Raw genomic sequence first — 19,137 nt, 5'->3', positions numbered from 1 at the left:
GGGAACAGGGCAGACTAATGTGGAAGGGTATTCTCAGATGTGAGACCCTTGCTCATTGCACCATCAGGATTCAAGCAAACCGGGCCGAAGACGGCTGTAATGCCAGAAACCGGTCCCCGGGAGCTTGTTTCCTTCCCAGTGTAAGAATTGGCTTTTGTAGTTTGGTTTGCCCTGTTCCCATCATGCACTGGGACAGGAACAGACTAATTTGCATACAGCCAGGTTCTGAAACTGGGATGGTGCAGTGAGCTAAAAAACGGTGTTGGACCTAGCCCTGATCTCTTGACTGGGTGAGAGCTTTCTGCTTAATTCAGAGACTCTGTCCCTCACCACCCCTTGTTGTAAATATTTTTGTCCACCCTAAGCGTGGAAGGGTATTCTCAGATGTGAGACCCTTGCTCATTGCACCATCAGGATTCAAGCAAACCGGGCCGAAGACGGCTGTAATGCCAGAAACCGGTCCCCGGGAGCTTGTTTCCTTCCCAGTGTAAGAATTGGCTTTTGTAGTTTGGTTTGCCCTGTTCCCATCATGCACTGGGACAGGAACAGACTAATTTGCATTCAGACAGGTTCTGAAACTGGGATGGTGCAGTGAGCTAAAAAACGGTGTTGGACCTAGCCCTGATCTCTTGACTGGGTGAGAGCTTTCTGCTTAATTCAGAGACTCTGTCCCTCACCACCCCTTGTTGTAAATATTTTTGTCCACCCTAAGCGTGGAAGGGTATTCTCAGATGTGAGACCCTTGCTCATTGCACCATCAGGATTCAAGCAAACCGGGCCGAAGACGGCTGTAATGCCAGAAACCGGTCCCCGGGAGCTTGTTTCCTTCCCAGTGTAAGAATTGGCTTTTGTAGTTTGGTTTGCCCTGTTCCCATCATGCACTGGGACAGGAACAGACTAATTTGCATACAGCCAGGTTCTGAAACTGGGATGGTGCAGTGAGCTAAAAAACGGTGTTGGACCTAGCCCTGATCTCTTGACTGGGTGAGAGCTTTCTGCTTAATTCAGAGACTCTGTCCCTCACCACCCCTTGTTGTAAATATTTTTGTCCACCCTAAGCGTGGAAGGGTATTCTCAGATGTGAGACCCTTGCTCATTGCACCATCAGGATTCAAGCAAACCGGGCCGAAGACGGCTGTAATGCCAGAAACCGGTCCCCGGGAGCTTGTTTCCTTCCCAGTGTAAGAATTGGCTTTTGTAGTTTGGTTTGCCCTGTTCCCATCATGCACTGGGACAGGAACAGACTAATTTGCATACAGCCAGGTTCTGAAACTGGGATGGTGCAGTGAGCTAAAAAACGGTGTTGGACCTAGCCCTGATCTCTTGACTGGGTGAGAGCTTTCTGCTTAATTCAGAGACTCTGTCCCTCACCACCCCTTGTTGTAAATATTTTTGTCCACCCTAAGCGTGGACGGGTATTCTCAGATGTGAGACCCTTGCTCATTGCACCATCAGGATTCAAGCAAACCGGGCCGAAGACGGCTGTAATGCCAGAAACCGGTCCCCGGGAGCTTGTTTCCTTCCCAGTGTAAGAATTGGCTTTTGTAGTTTGGTTTGCCCTGTTCCCATCATGTACTGGGACAGGAACAGACTAATTTGCATACAGCCAGGTTCTGAAACTGGGATGGTGCAGTGAGCTAAAAAACGGTGTTGGACCTAGCCCTGATCTCTTGACTGGGTGAGAGCTTTCTGCTTAATTCAGAGACTCTGTCCCTCACCACCCCTTGTTGTAAATATTTTTGTCCACCCTAAGCGTGGAAGGGTATTCTCAGATGTGAGACCCTTGCTCATTGCACCATCAGGATTCAAGCAAACCGGGCCGAAGACGGCTGTAATGCCAGAAACCGGTCCCCGGGAGCTTGTTTCCTTCCCAGTGTAAGAATTGGCTTTTGTAGTTTGGTTTGCCCTGTTCCCATCATGCACTGGGACAGGAACAGACTAATTTGCATACAGCCAGTTTCTGAAACTGGGATGGTGCAGTGAGCTAAAAAACGGTGTTGGACCTAGCCCTGATCTCTTGACTGGGTGAGAGCTTTCTGCTTAATTCAGAGACTCTGTCCCTCACCACCCCTTGTTGTAAATATTTTTGTCCACCCTAAGCGTGGAAGGGTGTTCTCAGATGTGAGACCCTTGCTCATTGCACCATCAGGATTCAAGCAAACCGGGCCGAAGACGGCTGTAATGCCAGAAACCGGTCCCCGGGAGCTTGTTTCCTTCCCAGTGTAAGAATTGGCTTTTGTAGTTTGGTTTGCCCTGTTCCCATCATGCACTGGGACAGGAACAGACTAATTTGCATACAGCCAGGTTCTGAAACTGGGATGGTGCAGTGAGCTAAAGGACCTAGCCCTGATCTCTTGACTGGGTGAGAGCTTTCTGCTTAATTCAGAGACTCTGTCCCTCACCACCCCTTGTTGTAAATATTTTTGTCCACCCTAAGCGTGGAAGGGTATTCTCAGATGTGAGACCCTTGCTCATTGCACCATCAGGATTCAAGCAAACCGGGCCGAAGACGGCTGTAATGCCAGAAACCGGTCCCCGGGAGCTTGTTTCCTTCCCAGTGTAAGAATTGGCTTTTGTAGTTTGGTTTGCCCTGTTCCCATCATGCACTGGGACAGGAACAGACTAATTTGCATACAGCCAGGTTCTGAAACTGGGATGGTGCAGTGAGCTAAAAAACGGTGTTGGACCTAGCCCTGATCTCTTGACTGGGTGAGAGCTTTCTGCTTAATTCAGAGACTCTGTCCCTCACCACCCCTTGTTGTAAATATTTTTGTCCACCCTAAGCGTGGAAGGGTATTCTCAGATGTGAGACCCTTGCTCATTGCACCATCAGGATTCAAGCAAACCGGGCCGAAGACGGCTGTAATGCCAGAAACCGGTCCCCGGGAGCTTGTTTCCTTCCCAGTGTAAGAATTGGCTTTTGTAGTTTGGTTTGCCCTGTTCCTATCATGCACTGGGACAGGAATAGACTAATTTGCATACAGCCAGGTTCTGAAACTGGGATGGTGCAGTGAGCTAAAAAACGGTGTTGGACCTAGCCCTGATCTCTTGACTGGGTGAGAGCTTTCTGCTTAATTCAGAGACTCTGTCCCTCTCCACCCCTTGTTGTAAATATTTTTGTCCACCCTAAGCGTGGAAGGGTATTCTCAGATGTGAGACCCTTGCTCATTGCACCATCAGGATTCAAGCAAACCGGGCCGAAGACGGCTGTAATGCCAGAAACCGGTCCCCGGGAGCTTGTTTCCTTCCCAGTGTAAGAATTGGCTTTTGTAGTTTGGTTTGCCCTGTTCCCATCATGCACTGGGACAGGAACAGACTAATTTGCATACAGCCAGGTTCTGAAACTGGGATGGTGCAGTGAGCTAAAAAACGGTGTTGGACCTAGCCCTGATCTCTTGACTGGATGAGAGCTTTCTGCTTAATTCAGAGACTCTGTCCCTCACCACCCCTTGTTGTAAATAGTGATGTCAGGCACAACAGGGAACTGAGGAATCACAATTTTATTTACCTCCCGTAAATCGATAACAAAACGATAAACAGGCGGTTTCAAAGGATCAGTACGTTTTAGAATGGGCAGTACAGGGCTGTTGCACACGTTTCCCCGAGTTTCTTCAATAACATCTTTCTCGATCAGATCATAGATGATCGCTAACAGTGCCCGTTCACCATCAAGAGATATTCGATACTGGGGAATACGTGGCAATCGCACATTAGATTTCAACTGAACAACATAAGGGGAGATGTCGAGCAGGCCCACATCATTGGGACCTGTTGCCCACAAAGATGTAGGAAGAGAACTCAATTCCGGTGGAAGCTTATCGAGAGACAAATACATAGGAGAGACAACCCTCTCGCCTAACGTAAGTTTTACTCCCGCAGGAGAACAATACAAAGTCGCATACAAACGTTTTAGCAAATCCAGGCCCAAAAGATTTTCACCACAACCAGTAGTCAAAATCAACGGAGCTTCAAGCTCACGTGGCCCAATTGCAAGGGGCAAAGGGCGCGAAACTGGATTGCTAACAGGGGCGCCAGAGAATCCAACGGAAACATTTGTTAAGCCAGACAAAGGTGCGCCAGGGAGTTTCGAATGCATTATGGAACTTTTCGCCGCACCAGTGTCCAACAGAAAAGGCTCAACGACGCCCGATGTAGCAACTGCGACGTAAGGCCCTCTCTGATCAACCGGAACTGATACCACTCCCTCTCCTTGTCTATGGCTGTCCTAATAATTACTGTCATCAGTTCCCTGATCAACGTAATAATCATCTACATTGTACTGTGCAGATCGTCCTTGCGAGGATCCACGTTGATCAAAACAATTATCGGAATTTGAGGAATTATCTGACCGATCATTCTGAGCACCACGACCTCTACCACGTGTTGTCTGCTGAGAACCACCACGACCTCCTCTAGAGGAGTTACCACTATTACGATCATTTAGAACAGGACAGTTGAATTTTAAGTGACCCTCCTGTCTACAATAGGCACACTGATTGTACCCTAATGAGGACCTTTGGGAAGAAGAGTCATTTCGATATTGCAATCTATTCGATTGTGGCTGCGATCGATTTCGCTGCTGTGAATCATTCTGATTCGAACGCGGAGGATAGGCCTGCTGCAACAACACTTTGGTTTTAAGTTCTTTCGTCTTTTTATCAGCGCGGTCGTTCTCCTCTTTTTCTCTGTTCTCATAATACTGTGCCGTAGCCAGAATTTGAGCAGAGGTAGAAACAGCCCACACACTCTCAGAATTCTTTAATTTATTGCTCAAATCGGGCAATAAGTTAGAGACAAATTTATCCACGAACAACCGTTGACCACCCTCAGTGCCCATATCCTGACCACTTTGATCGATGAATGCCTCCTCAAATCTCGTAAAGAAATCAAAAACACTCTCGTCCTTTTTCTGCTTACAAGCTGACAATTTGTCCCAGTTCACCCTCATAGCTGGCATAAGAGTTTTCATTAGCGTAATTATTCTCTGAGGGAGAGCCGTAATGAGCTGTTCGGGCTTAGCCCCACCAATTTGTCGTGTATCTGCCACCGTAAGGGCAGCCCAATCACCACCCAATTCGTTTGCATGATCTTCCTGACGAATCTTAGCCCATACCGGTTGCGGTACGACATTGCCAAACAGCATATCGATATCGGCAAGATTCATTATCGTAGCGTCTACGAGCTGCGACAATTCTTTATAGTACCCTGCAGGATTTTTGCGAGGGTCAGGCAAAGATTGCTTCACCTGTAACACTTCCGATCGTTTCCATGGGAGATGTATCCATACTCTCTGGAAATGTGCCACAATCGGGGGCTGAGCCTGAGGATTAGCTGGCATCCATACTGGAGGAACTTCCCGCATGGGAAACTGACCTGACGCATCGAACTGACTCTCAACATCCTCAACAAACAAGGCTTGAGGTATAGGAGTGGGACGAAAAGATAGCAACCGCTCAACAGCGCGTCGAACGTTGGTATCCACTATCAGTCCGTTCGAGAACTGAAGCTGTAGATCAGACAAAGCGGTCAACACATCGTCAGGTGCATCGGCCAATATCTGATCGCGCAAAACCTTGCACATTTCTTCGAAAACGAATCTCTGTGTCGGAATATTAAATTGACAGAACGTATCAAGTACAGCACGTGGAGGATTTCTAAGAGGATATGTCATCCAACCCATCGCCATGTTATACAGCGCGGCACGCTCCCTATTACCGGGAAGCTGGCTACGCCTTTGAGGACCGTCCGAACCGGCGGACCCAAGAACAGGTCCAAGAGAATTAAAGAAGCTAGCCGCAACAGGAGAGGCACGACTTCGAGTAGATGGAGAAGTATAGCACAAGGGACTAACAAGAGAAGGGGTAGAGACAGAAGAAGCAACAGGAGTAAGTAGAGCAGGAGCAGTAGCGGGAGCAGGAGTATGTGGAAGTATAAGCGGAGGAGCAGTAGGAACAGCAGTAGACAAAGGAGCAGGAACAGTCGGAAGAACGGGTGCAGGTTGAGGAACAGGTTGAGGAACAGGTTGAGGAACAGGTACGGGGGGGACCACAGGAGCCGTGGTACCCTGTACGTACGGAGGTGGCGACTTCATAAGATAGGACATTAAAGGATCCTCAACTGATTCTTCCTTCTTATCCGACTCCATAGGCAAAGCAGGATAGCATTTATCTATGGACATACGCTGTAGCCTGTCAAACACTTCCTTTTCCTTATCCTCCTGATCACGCTGAAACTGCTCTGCTTTCTTTACAATGGTAGCCACACCATCTCTCTGATTACGTTTAGTCTGCCTGATCTCCTTCTGTCGGGCTTCTTTACGCCACAACCGAAAAGCATCAAACATGGCTGGCCTTGACTTTTTCTTAAACAATTTCGCCTCGAGGTTATCTAAAATCGGGGTCTCGAAACTACCATGAGGTGGCCAACTAAGGACACCATCTTTTTTGGTGTAACGAATCCAATATTCATTAAAAGTAATAGGACGTAGTCCATGCTTACTGTAGAGCTCATAAGTGGGAGTTCCAACCGGAGGTATCGGACACGAGTCCTCCAGTCGGGAATCCGTACCACAACGTCTGAAACAATTAAACAAAGTACAGCGACCAGGCATCTTGCACACTAGCCGTGTTTCACAAACTTCAAGGGTTACGGGATTTACCAAGTCCCAGCAAAAAGGCAAAAACCCTCGGTTTTTGGCGGCTGTAGTCGTCAAATATCACAACAAAGTACCAAGAACCACAAATGCAATGGAACCATGCAACAACTAAGCAACCACAACCAAGAACTCTGGGAGCGACCCACAAATACTTAACTCAAAGATCGATGGCGTCGCCAGGAAGGCCCGTCAATCGTCTCGCTATACCAAGGTCTACGCCAGGCGCCAAAACAGGTCTACAGTCAGGGCAGCAGTCCGTCGCAGCCGTCAGGAGGCGGGAATCTTCGCGGGAAAAGTCTTCGGGCCACTTATTTCGACAACAGGATCAATGAAGCGGAGTGCACCTTCCCTCGGAGATTTCACACGAAGTTCCTCACGATCGTCGGGCTTGGACCGGTACCACTGATGCAGCCCCACGTTGGGCGCCAACTGAAGGACTGGGTTCTTTTAAAGACCCAGCGGTGCCAGGGGACAACACCTTCGTGGGTAACCTGTTCCGGCGTACAAGTGACAGAGACACAGGACACTTCCTTCGGCGTCAAAGATTCGAGGTTTATTACTGCAGGGAACACAGAAGTCACAGCAAGTACAACACGTGCAACTTGGGGAGACTGCTTCAAATTGCTGCAAGTGGGTCGCTCCTTTTATACATGTTTCTCCCATAGGGTTACACGGTACACAAAGGTTTACAACTCGGTTCCCACAATTATCCCCGAGAGGGGTCGCTTTGGTCACTTTGATACATTCAAGGTCCGGAACATAAGTGCGGAAACATTTGGCGGTTCCCAACTGTAAAAACCCATCTTCCCACCATTAGTACATTCCAATCGGCAGTAAAACAGATCGAATAAGGAACAAGGACAGGTGCAGAGGAAGATGGAAACAGTGGGGAGATCGGAAAGGGTGTAAAAGAGGAGGTATCGGGAAACACGAGCTACAGGCATCAAAGGGACGTGCCTAATGAGATGCACGGCTGAGACAATAGACTGGCACGGCAAGATGAGCCTCGAGCGGGGCCATCTGCCTTACAGTATCATCCCCCTCGTCATAAAGACACTTTCGGAGGAAATGTGTCTTCCGCTAATATCTTGGGAATCCCAGGGTCGCGAAGCGGACAACGTCCGTTCGCTGGCTACTTGAGGGCAAGAAACAAAATGGATGCCGTATCTAAGATGGAACCCGTGGGTACAGATAGAAAAACCCACAAAACAGACGAACGGTTTAGGTTAATACAGCGAAACTGCGTACACCCACTAAACTCGTCATTTGCGGTTCGTAGATACCAGACTCGACCATATTCGTGCGAGTCGAATACACCACTTACAATTGTCACGGAACCTCACCCCTCCGGGTCCCGCTCATCAACGCTCCGCCGCGTGTGCCCCGCAGGATCTGCTGTCTCAGGCCACCTCTCGACTCGCCACCGCAAATGGCGCCAGGAGAGGTCGGAGACCCAGCGCTCCGGGCCACCAGCGCTACCCCTGGGCTGCGCCTCCTGGACGTGAGCCGCCTCGGCTGCCCAGGCTGCTCCCAGCTCGCCACCACTCACCAATGCGGCCCGATCAGACGGCCGATCGCATCATCAGCCAGGAAATAGGGATATCAGGAGGGAGGGGGCCCCACTCTATGCCCCCAGCTGAGCGGCACCCACAGTCGCGAAGAGCCAAGATGGCGGCCGCGGCCCCCAGCACTGTTGTATCGCCGGCCCTCCGGCTATGCAGGGTCAAAGGCTCAGGGCGGAGCATACCCCAACCGGCCCCTCACCGGGGGAATGTCTCCCGTATCGGTCTGGGCCCGGCCCGCCCCTCGCCGAAGTCAGCTGCCACCCGCAACCAGTCGCTGCCCGCCCCAGCCTCCCGGGGCTCCTCTACGGCAGTCCCCGGCTTCAAATGTGGCCACTAGGCCGCGGTCCTCAGGTTCGGCCGTGCCAGCCCGCTGACCTGCCGGCCATCAAAATCGGCTCACCAGATCGTCGCCGCCGGGGTCAAGAGACCACGCGACCCCTCCAGGACCAGTTACACGTCCGAGGGAGCCAGGATCATCGCAGGATAATCATCGGGCTGGACGGAGCTCTATATAAGTCGCGTCCGCCATGTCTGCCAGGTAAGCCACGCCCCCTAGCAATTTAGCTTTTCATACTTCGTTGTTTTCCTTTCGAAAACATCTTAAAACCTGGCTCTTTAACCAGTAACATCTTATAACCCTCGCAATCTGAAATATGCTAATATTAGCGCCGAGACGCCGTAAGGCATTTGCGCGCTTTAGAAATTTTAAAAATAAATAAATAAATAAATATTCCCAAAATTTTTGTGGAATTAAATAGATCAAAGTTTTTATAAAGCTTAGCCCCCGCCATCTATATTAGAGTTAAGTATCAGTATTTCCACGTTCATTAAATAGTCAAAGAAAGTGGAACAAGACCCTATCTTGGCATTAAAATCGCCCCTAGGATTAAATTAAAACATAGGTTGAATTGGATGTGTACCTAAATATTTCTATTACAGAAAATAAAATATCAACGCTACAGCATTTTTCCATGGGTTTAAAATATCATAAACATTTATAAGGAAAACAATAAAATGGCCACAGCAGGTGGCCCAAAAAAGTTGGATCCCAGGATGGAAAAATAGAACAGGAACAATCTTAAGGTCCAAAGAGGCCTGAAATTGAGTTACTAGATCCCCCCCTGGCTCTACTCGCAGAAGAGGTAATTGTACACATGCAATAGCTAAGTTACCTGCCCCATATTATTTATGCAGTGGCCTAAGTTTCCTTCACCATTACTATATCAAAATTGTTAACATAAGTAAATGATTTCTCATCGAGTATCTTAGAAGCAATACCAAAAACATTCCAGCAGATCATATTTATTAATAAGGAAAAAGTTGATGCTGATATAAGAAACAATACATTCATTTTTGTGAACAAAATCGTGCCCTTATTAACAAATTCACCCGTTGTTTCACCCGTTGTGAACTCCGCATCAACCCGCTTTCCAAATACATATTCAGTCAAGCACTGATGCCTAGGCCTGAGGTTATTGGTTGACAGGTCACAGGTGGGGTGGCACGTAGCCAGCAGTCAATTGTACAGGCAGCAAACCTTAGATCTATCCCACAGATAGGCGCAAGTGACACTACAGTGGTCATGGGAGATAGGCCCCAATAAAAGCACACGTGGCAGGAAGGGGTACGCTCGATCCTAGGGCACTATAATGTCAGGTGCCACATAAGTTAGGAATATATGGCCAATCAGAACACAGCATATGCAGTGATCATATTATCCCCATCTGGACACGTTACCCACTGTCCAAATTGTGTCCATGCAAGATCAAGGTTCACCTGGGTTATCCATCAAACAATTAATTCATGCTCCAAAGGCAGCAACTTACATTCCTTACCATACAAGGATCACTAGAACCATATTATTGCATACAATGAACTGTATATAAGAATGTCTCAGATCGATTGTAAGTTGAGACAGCCAGGCCCCATGCCTGTAACTGATCTTTCGGCTGCAATGTTTAATTAAACGAACTGTGCCTGTTTTGCCCAAACATCTCTTGTTCTTCATGTCCAAGCAACATACCATACCATACCATGTGTTGCACGTTCACGGCAACAGGTATCTTGGCATTGAATAGTGGGTTTTTTTGGTACCCAAATCAATGGCAGTCCTTTTATCAACCTGAGAAGGATGAAAGGCTGAGTAGATCTTCCGGGATTTGAACCTGTGACAATGAGGTCAAACACAGGCCCCTTCAGTGTAGGCATTAGTCGACTAAGCCACCAGATATATTTACACATATCAGTTGATTATTGACCCTAAGGGAATTCATCTAAGCTGAGGAAGCCATTTCTACAGATACTGTAGCCACCCCTGCTTTATCCCATCATTCATTCTCTGTCAATCCAGTTTGCTCAGATCCAAAAGTAGATGTAAACGGCTTTGAACCGGTAATGGATACCCAGTTTGTATGAGGGACGTTATGCAATGTTCACGGTAATAAGATACAGGCCCACGCTGCAAGTATTTGGAAACAATCCGAAAGGTAGTAAACTGATGCTTCTTTCACATGAGAATCTGCAGGATGTTGGGAAAGGAGCTTTTGTGCCATTGCAGGATAGTTCTAGTTTATGGCCACACAATCCCCTCTAAGGTTTTTTTATGTGAAGGCTCAACCCAGTCCACCCTTCTCACAAATACGACGTTGTCATATTCCTCAATATTAAACTCTGTGGAAGCGCAACATAGCTCAACACTGGGGAGCGAGAACACTTCCCACCTATCTTCAGTGGTGTAGGGATATGGATGAGGCAATGATAGCAGAGAAAGTGGTCTATGTGCATAGAGGGTGCCCCAAGAAATGGACACGTGTGTGGGGGAAATGGAATACCTTCAGTGGCAACATCAGTGATCCGCCTACAGATGAATCGATGTCGGATGTCAGCGAATAATAGTCATGTTCGATAGTGAGAAATGTTTATTGCACAATGTAAAATGACAGTACTATATATGTAGAGAGAAATCACTGCAAAACTTAGGGGTCGATTAGGATCACGGACAGAAACGTGTTCCATCCGCCGAGGAAGGTGGCAAGATACTCCGGACCGGTCCGCGGAAAAACCGCAATAGCGATTAGGATAATATATGATTAAAACACCGATCGCGGCGGACGGAGCACACCAATCCCCGTCCGCGGCGGTCGAAGTACACCTGAGCCCGCGGCAGGCGGACGGAACCGAAAGAACACCGACCGCCGCGTACGCACATGACCGCGAGAACATCCACTTCCCCCGCGATACCTGCGTAGTGTCCGTGTCCGCAATTAGGATAACTCCGCAAGTACCCCGGTAGCCACCGCGATCCACGTCTGCTGCGGTACCAATGCTACGAGAAACCGTGCTCCACAGCGGAAGGCCAACACAAACAACATCCCTACAGTCAAACCAATGCCATACATTGCGACGGAAGTTATCACCAAACACAGGAAAATGAACGACCACCCACCTGAAACATCTAAACCAATCACAAGACACAATGACCCACCCCCAAGTACCACATAATGCACACCTGGCAACACACCCACCTAGCACCTGACTGCCAATAACCATTCAGACAGGGCCAAGACACAGACTATAAAATAACTCCCACCCACCCCAGAAATACTCTGCATCACAGCATAGCTGCTAGCAGGAGACACCACTTAACTTACAGCAAACACAGATATCATACACATAACCCACACCCAAACACACCCACTACACAAAGACCCACCACACCATTCCTACACACCACACACCTGCACCTCCCTATTCACTCAAACCCACACCCCGAGCACCACACACCATGGCACCAAAAAAAAACAACAAATTCACTGACACAGAGTTAAAGGTTATGGTAGATGAGATAATACGTGTAGAACCCCACTTATTCGGGGCCCTAGTGCAGCAGACCAGCATAGCCAGGAAAAACAGCATGTGGGACCGGATAGTCACCAGGGTGAATGCTTCTGGGACCGTCCCGAGGACGAAGCAGGAGATTCAGAGGCGGTGGCATGACCTCAAGACCCGAGTGAAATCCATCCGAGCCAAGTACTATCTCCGGGCAAATCACACAGGCGGTGGAACCCCCCCGGAGCCCTTACCGTACACCGAGTGGGAGGACAAGGTGATGAGCATCCTGCACCCTGAGACCCTTGATGGACTTGAGGATGGAGAAGGGGCTGGTAAGTACAAACCAAGCACCACGAGCACAACAACACGGTGTGCCTCACACTACTCTGAAGACACATCTCCCAGACCCAAACCCATGCATGCAGTCCACATACTCACCAACGTCTAAACCACTCCAACAGGCCCCCATGTGCATCGGGAGGGCGGTGGTGGTGGGTGGGGTGTGTGAGGGGACGGCACTACAACTCCCAACAGGCCCCCATGTCCATAGGGATGGCGGTGGTGGTGGGTGGGGTGTGTGAGAGGTCACTAGTCCAACTCCCAACAGGCCCCCATGTCCATAGGGATGGCGGTGGTGGTGGGTGGGGTGTGTGAGAGGTCACTAGTCCAACTCCCAACAGGCCCCCATGTCCATAGGGATGGCGGTGGTGGTGGGTGGGGTGTGTGAGAGGTCACTAGTCCAACTCCCCACAGGCCCCCATGTCCATAGGGATGGCGGTGGTGGTGGGTGGGGTGTGTGAGGGGACGGCACTACAACTCCCAACAGGCCCCCATGGCTATAGGGATGGCGGTGGTGGTGGGTGGGGTGTGTGAGAGGTCACTAGTCCAACTCCCAACAGGCCCCCATGTCCATAGGGATGGCGGTGGTGGTGGGTGGGGTGTGTGAGAGGTCACTAGTCCAACTCCCCACAGGCCCCCATGTCCATAGGGATGGCGGTGGTGGTGGGTGGGGTGTGTGAGGGGATGGCACTACAACTCCCAACAGGCCCCCATGTCCATAGGGATGGCGGTGGTGGTGGGTGGGGTGTGTGAGAGGTCACTAGTCCAACTCCCCACAGGCCTGCATGTCCATAGGGATGGCGGTGGTGGTGGGTGGGGTGTGTGAGGGGACGGCACTACAACTCCCAACAGGCCCCCATGTCCATAGGGATGGCGGTGGTGGTGGGTGGGGTGTGTGAGAGGTCACTAGTCCAACTCCCCACAGACCCCCATGTCCATTGGGATGGCGGTGGTGGTGGGTGGGGTGTGTGAGAGGTCACTAGTCCAACTCCCCACAGGCCCTTATGTCCATAGGGATGGCGATGGTGGTGGGTGGGGTGTGTGAGAGGTCACTAGTCCAACTCCCCACAGGCCCCCATGTCCATAGGGATGGCGGTGGTGGTGGGTGGGGTTTTTGAGAGGTCACTAGTCCAACTCCCCACAGGCCCCCATGTCCATAGGGATGGCGGTGGTGGTGGGTGGGGTGTGTGAGAGGTCACTAGTCCAACTCCCCACAGGCCCCCATGTCCATAGGGATGGCGGTGGTGGTGGGTGGGGTGTGTGAGAGGTCACTAGTCCAACTCCCCACAGGCCCCCATGTCCATAGGGATGGCGGTGGTGGTGGGTGGGGTATGTGAGGGGACGGCACTACAACTCCCAACAGGCCCCCATGTCCATAGGGATGGCGGTGGTAGTGGGTGGGGTGTTGTCTTGACAGGCTTTTTGGCTCTATTTCGGAGTGATAAAGACTTTGAGCTTGCTCACACCTATAGGCTGTATTCTTCCCTTTTAAGCCCTTTCTTCCAGACCTAGAAGAGGATAGCTGCTTTATATGGTGATAGATCCCTTATTCTTGACTCTAATCCATCTATTGCCTATTGGCTTTAGCATAGTTCATTATTTTGCCTATAGTAGAGGGTGGATCCCGTGGTCCTGACTTTATATTACACATTGGTATGGTTTGTGTAGGTACTGTGACAGAGCTAAGGGTTATTTCATCCTTCTCAGGCCCACAAGGCCCAGAACTAGAGACTCCATTTTGCTTTCTATCCCTGCAGAGCTGAGATGCTTGAAGGGGAAAGGTAATGTTTATAGTTAAGGCTGTTGTGTGCTAGAGGAAAACCAGCCAGGACTGGTTCTTATCCGAGGAATGGGTTTGTCTCTTGGGCCCAGACGTAACATGCAGATGGTCACTGCGGCTGCGCAAGGGGCCCTGGAGCTGGCAGAGGAATTCGGTGGGAGGCAGCCCTCTGTTGGAAATTTCCATGAGGGAAGAGCATTCTATAATAGTGAAGTGCAGAGGCGGAGTCAGTTAGTTGAGTTGAGTTGGAGGAGCGGAGAGTGTTGGTTGAGTTGGAGGAGCGGAAAGAGTTTGAGCTGAAGGCAGTTGATCTGGAGTTCCAGAAGGAGTGGAGAATCAGAAAGAGTTTATGTTGAATTGGCGCAGAGAGGAGGAGTGGAGTTGCAGGAGGAGAAGAGACAGAAGATGCTTGGAACAGAGAGAAGACAGACAGACAGACAGTGAGCTGGAACTGAAGGAAGCAGTCAGAAGCAGTTACTTATCAAGAGGAGTTGTGAATAGCTGGAGTCTGAAGTAATGCCTTTTAGAAGAGACTGAAGTTATATCGTGGATTAATCTGTGGGAGCAGCTTGAGTTAATTGGACATTGGCATGGAAGTAATCAAACACAGTGTGAAAAAGCTAGTGGAGCGAACGGTTATCAGAGCGGCAGAAACCATTAGATTGAAGTTGGAAAGTGGAGAGAGTCTGTGGGGGAGAGGAGTCCAGTGCAAAGTGATCAGCGCAGATGTGTGTCCAAGAGTGCAGGAGAGAATCTAAGACGAGCTAAGGCACAGACGAGAGAGAAGCCCAGATGACAGCTAGAGCAAGACTTCATACTCCCAAGGTGACCTCGTTCCTTACTTTATAAATATTAACCTTGTCCTTATACTGTATGTCTAATCCCTTTTTTTTCAGCGGTGTGTTAAAGTTCCTGTTAGTCACAGAGACCCCACAGATAACATTGTCCCTGTTATATTGTATGCCTAATCCTTTTCTTTCAGCGATGTGTTAAAGTTCCTGTTAGTTATAGAGACCCCGCAGATCTGTGTATGTGTATTCTATTATTCTATTATTGTAATAAAGATACCCCAGTTCTTAGTGAACTAGTGTGCATGTGTTGTTCTTATGATAGAGAGCGTTTTTACTCCTGCATACAGTGTGTGTCTATCATTCTTAAAGCACAGGTAACCTTTTCTTCTAGTCAGGTGTTACAGCCAGAACAGATGCTGCCCCTGATCCGGTAAGTAGCCACTGAATAATTAGGGAGAGAGAGGAGCCCTTGAGCTAGGGAATTATTGACACTAAGTGATTCGGCCATCCCATAATATTATTGTAGTAGCGAACCCTTAGTGAATAGTGAGAGAGACTTCCCAACATAGAGAGAGAGCTGAAGGTATTCATAGGAAAGTGGTCGTCATTGGTAAGTGGCGTTAGTGAGAGCACTGATTGTGGTCAGTGTGTATACCCGCAAGATTGCGGCTTGAGTGAGCACTGAGGGTAGTCAGTGTGTAGATCCGCCGGATTGTGGATCATGTTGTAAGTGAGTGAGCACTGAGGGTAGTCAGTGTGTAGATCCGCCGGATTGTGGATCATGTTGTAAGTGAGTGAGCACTGAGGGTAGTCAGTGTGTAGATCCGCCGGATTGTGGATCATGTTGTAAGTGAGTGAGCACTGAGGGTAGTCAGTGTGTAGATCCGCCGGATTGTGGATCATGTTGTAAGTGAGTGAGCACTGAGGGTAGTCAGTGTGTAGATCCGCCGGATTGTGGATCATGTTGTAAGTGAGTGAGCACCGGGGGGATACGGTGTGTAGGGCCGCCGGATTGTGGACCAGATAAAAAGAGAGCACTAGGGCTGCAGTCTAGTGTGTAGAGACGCCAGATTGCGTAGTGAGTGAGCACTGAGGGTAATCAGTGTGTAATGGTAGATAATCAGAACTGCCCCAGGGTAGATTAGTCTGGACCCATGTGGTCGCGAGACTATGAGGTACGAGTGTGGTGTAGGGCATGGATGTCCTTAGTAATCAGTGAGTATTCTTAGTAATCCCTATAGATTTAGTGGTGTTTCTGATGATATGAGCTTGTATATTGCGAGTTCCCCATCCTCAGGTAGGTACCCAGGTGCCTGGATAGATGGGTCCTGAGGAGGGAGGTGGTTACGTTCCGGCTGGGTTGGAGGGGCTCTCAGGAGCTGATCCCATCTGGTCTAGAACCCGGTCGTTACAGGTGTGTGAGAGGTCACTAGTCCAACTCCCCACAGGCCCCCATGTCCATAGGGATGGCGGTGGTGGTGGGTGGGGTATGTGAGAGGTCACTAGTCCAACTCCCCACAGGCCCCCATGTCCATAGGGATGGCGGTGGTAGAGGGTGGGGTGTGCGAGGGTCACTAGTCCAACTCCCCACAGGCCCCCATGTTCATAGGGATGGCGGTGGTGGTGGGTGGGGTGAAGGCCAGTGCCGACTGAATTGTCAACAAAATGAAAATAACACGTAATGGCCACATGACTCATCCTCACATTTTTGTTTTGCAGGTGATCGTAATCTGACAGCAGGAATCAACACCCGGCCTCCAGACTCGCCACACTCAGAAGTCTCAGGGGACGATTGCCCAGCCACCTCCGGGGCTGAGGATGGTGCGGGCACAAGCAGGCAGCCAGGGCCATCTGGCTCCCAGGTCACACCTGCACCAACTACTACGCCCTCTGCCATTCCCACAACACCGGCCACTGTGACCTGCACAGCCACCACCAGCACCACCTCCACCACCACCACTACTACCACCACTCCTGCCCCAGCCACCCTGCCCAACCCACCGCCAGACGCCGGGCCTGCGCCATCCCAGCCACGCAGGGAGAGTGTGAGGCAAAGCAGAGATGCAAGGCCAGATCCGGCAGGCAGGAGCACAGCACAAAGACATCATGAGGAAACAAACACACCCAATGCCGTGCAACAGTCACTGGAAGCACTAGCCAGGGTCGAGGAAACCTATCAACGTGGCCAGGCACAGGCAGACCGGGCCCACCAGGACTTTGTTGAGAACACTGCAATGTTGGGGGCCATTTAGAGGCGGCTTGGCCAACTAGTGGACATATTTACCCTGAACAATACCATGTGGATGCCATGGATAGCCGCTGTTAGAACTGGGGGTCTCTAGTGGGCAGAGGTAGGTACCACTGTCCAACTAGGGACCCTTGCTTGTAGTCAGGGCAAGGAGATAACCCTCTTAGATAACCCCTGCTCGCCCTCTAGGTAGCTTGGCCTGAGCAGTCTAGGCTAACCAGAGGCAATGCGTAAAGTATTTGTACAAACACTCACAGTAACACAGTGAAAACACCACAAACTGATTCCACAACAGTTTAGGAAAATAAAGATATTTATTCTAAACTACACAAGACCAAACGACAAAAATCCAACATACACAGTTCAAGAATATGGTTTCAAAAGAGTTCTTCAGGTTGTAATCAAAGTTCTTTAAGTTGCGTTAAAGTAATCAACAGATGCGTGAAAAGTTCACAGTTGCGTCACGTTGACTCACAGTACCTTTTAGATGCAACAAAGTTCCACAAGCAGGAAGCTGGTGCGGTGGAAACAAGCATTGCGTTACTCCTGAGACCCTGGGGAGGCGATGCGACAGACCCGCTGCAGCAGCGGGCGTGTTGCGACGAATCCGGTCTGTATGGGGAGGAAGGCCGCTTGCGTGGATTTCGGTGCGTAGGTTCCGTAGGAAGTCTGTTCTCGCAAAGGCACGATGCGATGATCTCGTAGGGGCTGCGACGATCTCTGGGGCGACTATGCGCGGTCCAGCGGTGATCCTCTCTCTCGCAGCTCCTCGATGCGATGGTTCTGCGACGATGTTCGCAGCGACGTGATGCGGTCTGCAAGCAAGCGGTGCGGCGATCTCACCCAGCGGCGACAGGCTCTGCGACGACACTCGCAGCGATGTTCGATTCTCCCGCACCGGTCTGGTGCGTCCCGCAAACGAAGGATGCAACGGCTCCGGCAGCGGCGTCAGGCGCTGCGCCGATCTCGACCTTCGTAGCGGCGGGAAACTTCTCGCACTGTCGGGGATGCGCTCCGCAAGCGAGCGATGCGACACTTTTCAGCTTCAAAAGTCTCTCAAGCTCAGTCTCAAGCTTCCCAGCTCAGGTTCAACTTCCAGAGGCCCCACAACTAGATCAAGCACTCTAGGAAGGACAGAACTCTCTCAGCAGAGTTCAGGGAAACTGGGGGTGAAGTCCTTTTGTTCCTGGGACTTCAAAAACAGGGAGCCAGCTCTTCTCAGGCCCTTGGAGATTCCTTCAAGACAGGGGACACAGCTCACAGCAAAGTCCTTCCCCTCTCCTTGGCAGCAAAGCAACAGCAGGTCAGTCCAGCAGAGCAACAGCAGGACAGTCTTCCTTCTTCAGAGTCAGCTTTCTCCTTGGCAGAGGTTCCTTCTTGATTTCCAGGATGATCTAATTTTCTGTTGTCAGGGGTCCTGTACTTCTACCCCTAAAGTCTTTGTTCTCTCTGTGCATGTGGGCCCTGAGCCCGGTCTGAACCAGTTCTGGGTAGATCCTGAGCACTTTGTTTTTCTGGCTGCATCTTTCCTTTCAGAGTGAGGGGCAGAGTCCTCAGCCGCCCAGCAGGAGGTGGAGCCAGCATTGTGGCAGGCAGGCACAGCCCTATTCAGCCCAGGTGCTAACTCCTCCCACCACTCAGGTTGCAATTGCTTCATTCAGCCTAGTGCTGACTCATCCAGCCTCTGGGGGAATTCCCCAGCCCCTGTCACTCACAAACCAGACAGTCAATACACAAACAGGCCCAGGCACACAGAAGGGTCAGACAAGAGAACAGCAACTTTCTAAAAGTGCTGTTCTCAAACACAGGATTTAAAAACCACCTTTCCTAAAAGATGTGTTATTAAATTCTGAGTTCAGGGATACTAGATACTTATGTCCTATCTTGTTCCTATGGGAAGAAATGCTGTTAACCACTGTAGCCAGCAT

This window comes from Lissotriton vulgaris, chromosome 2_2, assembly GCF_964263255.1.
Source record: "Lissotriton vulgaris chromosome 2_2, aLisVul1.2, whole genome shotgun sequence".
Lineage (NCBI taxonomy): Eukaryota > Metazoa > Chordata > Amphibia > Caudata > Salamandridae > Lissotriton > Lissotriton vulgaris.
Note: the sequence above shows the minus strand (reverse complement) of the source record.